The following is a 5534-nucleotide window of genomic DNA, read 5'->3' on the forward strand; positions in this document are numbered from 1 at the left end:
CTATAAATGATGGCGTTCAGATTTTATAGTACATTAAAACCTCACTAAATTAATATTTAGTAAATTAATAATTTCTTTAAGATAATACTTTTCTCCGGTCTCGATTTGAGCTAATGGAAAAATTATCAATTTCGATAAGATAATAAGATAATATATTTTCAGAAGACCTCTATATAAATATATGGTCTCATTCATATTATAAATTAATAATTCTCTAAAAGTACAAATATATCTAACACAATTTAGAGAAATATGATTTTATTATTTTTGTTTGTTGTTAAAATTTATATCTAATTGAAGCTCATCTCTAACTTTTCTTATTGCATCCAAAAGTTCTAGTATTGACACAATTGCAAGTCTTTTTGAGTGCATATGGAATGATCTTTTTGTACTCACATAATATTTTACGTATTTGATAAGTCATTGTTGATTTCAAGAAATTTCATATGTTTCTTATATAGTTTATTCTCTCATCGTCATACATTGAATGTTTTTAGTAAAGATACGATGAATAAAATTTAATTATTAAAAAACAATGAACATTATGTATAATGAATTTATTTTACAATGAATCATTGGATTCTTGTATTTATTTTACAATGAATCATTTAAAAAAATATATTACAAATGAATCATTCACATACATTGTACTTTATGTATAACAAATTTATTTTTTATATGAATTCAATAAATATGATACATAATTTAGTAAGATACAATGAGTTGATGATGTATTCATTATACTCTATGTATATTAATTTTTTTTACATCAATTCAATAAATATCATATATATATATAAAAGAAAATCATAGGCTCGCCTACGTGGCGCCACCACAAACAAAGATTCTCTTTTAATTTATTTTATTTCCAAAACTGGTCTTCCCTTTCATGAAAAGTTGTGACTTTTATAAAGAGTTGCGACTTTTATGAAAAGTTGTGACTTTTATGAAAGGTTGTGACCTTTCTGAAGGATTGTAACTTTTTCAAAGGGTTGTGACATTTCCGATAAGACACAATAATCATTTGTTCACACTATCATTTGTTGTCTATAAATAGAGGATTTTCCTCTCATTTTAAAACAATGAATTTTTTTTAACTAATACTTCTTCTTTTGGACAATTAAATATTTGTGTACTTTGCTTCTGTTGAATGGTTCACTGACACCATTGTTTTTGTATCAATACACTGGTGAATAAAATCGTTCTATCTTGAGAAGATTTGTTCCATTAAACCTCGGGTACTAGAGGGAAATCATTTCCTTAAGGGGACATTGTGCATTCAGTGGGCTCGATTTACATTTAAGCCTTTACCAATTGTGCATAAGCCAATATCCCAAGTCATTGCTGAGCGTTTGAGCTATCTAGGTTAGACACATTTTTAATTTTTTAATGTTCGAGAATATTTCTTTAACATGAGTCTAGAATCCAACATTTTGATCTACTTGTACTTTCATAATGCAACAATTATACATACATATTTCTGAAAAAGTCGTAAAGTTGCATTGATGAAGCATCTAGAAGGGTCTTCAAAGCAGCAGTTTAATGAAGAATGAATTTCTAAAAGGGTCAACAATATTATTTTGTTGTTTCAAATTAATTTTTCTCCTTTTATAAATATTGTTAGAGTAACAAAGTAACAATAACAAAAAGTGGTGAACGTTTAACCTCAGACAAGTAGATTGTCTCTAAAAAAAATTATTTATATCGTTGTGGTGTACATTTTTTAACGGTCTTCACTTATTTATAACTAATATTGATTATCGAAAACTTTCACATAATTTTTTTACAAGGCGTTATTCGAATCATAAAATTATCAGATTCTATATTTTTCATGTAATTTTTTTTAGAAAAAGTGATGCTTAATCGCTACATATAAACATCACTCAATTTTAACAAGGCAATTATATCATCAAACATATATTATTAAATTATGTAAAAGATAAAAATGATTAGATATCAAGATATTTTTAATCATTAATTATATATTTACAATTCTTGAGATATGTGACAATGTCAAATCATTTAATTTTTGTTGAAATATTCTAAAAACCTACTAAAATTTACTTTTTTCCCCCTTATAACAGTCGACCATTTGAAAGGTTGTTCAAAAGTTTAGAAAGATTAATTATGCCCGCGCGAAGCGCGGGTAAATTACCTAGTTAAACATAAATTAGTAAGATACAATTATTTTGATGTAATCAAAATTAACCTTCATTGAATTTCAAAACACTCTACAAACTAATAAATATTAATTTATCGATTAAATAATACATCTACAAAATAATAATATTTCATGGTAGCAGCCATTAAAACATATATGTACACAATTTGTTTTCATACTTAAATTATATATGGAGATTCACAATACAATTTTAATTTTTAACAAAATTAATTTTGCCATCCCGATGCAATACATTTTTCTATTTAATTCTTTGCGTCAAGATCACTTTAATTTTGTAGATTGAATGACTTATTCATGTTCAACTTTGCCATACATTTTTTTCCTCCCCATGAATTAATCTTGAAGTACTCTATTATAAAACCAAATAATGTTTTGAACATACTTAAATGATAAAGTAATATACGGTAAAACCTCTCTAAATTAATATAGGTCGTTGGATCATTAAGTATTATTATTTTATAGAGATATTATTTAATCGATAAATTAATATTATTAATTTACAGAGTGTTTAGACACAAAAAAAATTGTTCGGGATGAAATTTCAAAGAATTTGAAAGAACCCACTTGTGAAAACGTCATTCATGAACTTAAGATCATGATTAATGATCTCGGTTACCGCAATAAAATGGACGTTAATTACCTATTGGATAAATGGAAATGATACATGTTCAGAGGTCTAGAGTTTAGAACAAATTGTGGATATCATTGTTAAAACAATGTTGATGATAAAATTGAGGATAAATTTTGAAACCAGTTACGTGTAAGGAAACATTTGCATCTAGAACTCTTCACAATATTATAGTGCAATTAGAAAAGACAACACCGAAACTTTTAAATGCAATAAGAAAAGTTAGAGATGAGCTTCAACTAGATTTAAATTTTAACAAAAAAAACATAATAGAATCACATTTCACTAAATTTTCTTAGTATATTTGTACTTTTAAAGAATTATTAATTTATAATATTAATGGGACCATATATTTATATATGGCTCTTCTGAAAATATATTATCTTATCGAAATGAGTGATTTTCAATTAGCCCAAGTTGAGATTGGAAGAAATTATTATGTTAGAAAAATTATTAACTAACTGAGTATTAATTTATTGATGTTTTACTATAGTTGAAAATACAAACAATTGTTAATTTTGCGAACTTAAGAAGTATTATATTAAACCAACAAACCAAGATAAAGGAATAATTTTAGCTAAAAACTCGTTACTTCTTAAGCAGAGAAAGAAAGGAGCAGAAAAACAAAAAAGAACCATGGCTCATTCCCACAGAAGAAAGAGTCTGCGCGTCTCTCAATGCTCCACCACTTTCTCTCAAAAGCTTTATACCCTTTTCTTCTTGAATGTACGCTTTAACCGCGCAGCTATTGTGTCTAGGGGTGTGTATCGGTCGGTTCGGTTCGGTTATAAGTATTATCGGTTTTCGGTTTTTAAATATGCTAAACCGATAACCAAACCAATAAGATATTTGTTATCGGTTTTCGGTTTATCGGTTTTAGGTCTTTAACGGTTCGGTTTTCGGTTTAACCAATAAGAAAATGCTTTCAAAACAAATATATGACTTATCCAATAATTTGACGCGATACGCATACATCGAAATAATCATTCCAAACGGGACAACAAGGACCAACTTGTTGTATTTTGGTCATCACAACAAAGACTTGGTTAATTTTCAATCACCATAATATATAAAACGAGATCCCCTTTATGCAATAAAGAGAATCAAATAAAACCAAATCATAGACAAAAGTCAAAACAGTAGCAAATGAGGCCATGCTTATGGTAACTAAATGAAGTTCTTACATTATTTTTAAAAAACACACACAATTTGAATTCCTGACGTTAATCAAATTGCAGATATTTACAATCGTGCAAAAGCTAATATTAGTCAATTATAGACTAACTAAAGTAAATAAGTAATACTAAAAAATAAAACCTAAAGGTTAGATAACTAAAAGTAGAGAGGAGAGTTAATTGTTAAGTAGTGTTAATTATTGCGTAGGGTTTTATATTTTTAGTCTAATATACTACTATTTATATTAATATTTTTTTTAATATATTATAATATATGTATAACTAAAAATTAAAATAGTAAATTATTATATTCTTAATGGGTTATCGGTTAACCCAATAACCCAATATTAAAAACCAATAACGAACCGATAACCCAATAATTTTTTTTTGTAAAACCATTAAATAACCGTTATCCCAATAACCCAATAACAATAAACCAATAACACTTTTTTCGGTTCGGTTTATCGGTCGGTTCGGTTTTTGCACGCCCCTAATTGTGTCTTCTGGTTCGACCATTAGCACAAAAGGTTTAGATTCTGAAAACGTACCACTTATACTATCCTCAATTCCAAACTTACGTAAAAAGGATTTTGGCAATGCACGCCAATTGTTTACATCTCGATAAGTATCATCCCGAATAGTGATTTGCATTGTTCGACTCAATGACCATGCATCTATAATAATGAAAACAAAACATAAAAAAATAAAGTACAAATTATAAGAAAATGATATTTTTCCATTTATTCGATAAAATGAAACTTCCAAAATACTTAAATAAAACTATAGAAGAGAAGAGAAGAAAAGGAAAATATAATTACCCCTTTCTGCATCCATTACGAATAATGTGACTTTTTTTCCTATCCTATTCAATAATAAATCCCCAAGACTTCAATCCCTATTTATAGTTGCTAGTTTATGGTAAATTAAGGAGACCAAAATAATTATTGAGACTATTCAAAATCCCAAAGTTATACGAATTAATTTCTAATTGGACTCTTGAATTGTCTTTTTAAATATTCTTATGATATTCTCTAAAAAAGAATCAGATTACGATGAGTCTAGGTGATGATTTTATAAAACTGTTGAAACAACATACTATCCAGTATAATCTCCATTGTTACAATACTATTTAACGGGGGAAGGAGGTATGTGGGGGGTGGGGGGGCATGGCATACAAATAATGAACAAATCAAAATATAAAGAAACAAACACATGAGAATTTAGAGAATCAATTATGCCTTCAAGTGAACTTAAAATATGTAATTACAAACTACAATATTCAATATTCAATATTCAATCAAGAATACATTTTTTTAAGTAATTAGAAAACTTAATGTTGTTGGCTAATTTTAATATAAAATGTGTGAAATGACTTTTCAATATATATAATAAAAAATGGGTAGATTTTTCAGTAATCTATTATATCTATAAATATTTGCAAGGTGTAATAATTACAAAATTAAAATTACTCAGTCCATTCATATGTCCTCATCTAGATAAGAAGTCCCTAGATACATATCTCTTTTGACGATAAATATGCCTATTTTAA

The sequence above is a fragment of the Solanum tuberosum genome, unplaced genomic scaffold (genome assembly GCF_000226075.1).
Source record: "Solanum tuberosum cultivar DM 1-3 516 R44 unplaced genomic scaffold, SolTub_3.0 scf00485, whole genome shotgun sequence".
NCBI classification, from domain to species: Eukaryota; Viridiplantae; Streptophyta; class Magnoliopsida; order Solanales; family Solanaceae; genus Solanum; species Solanum tuberosum.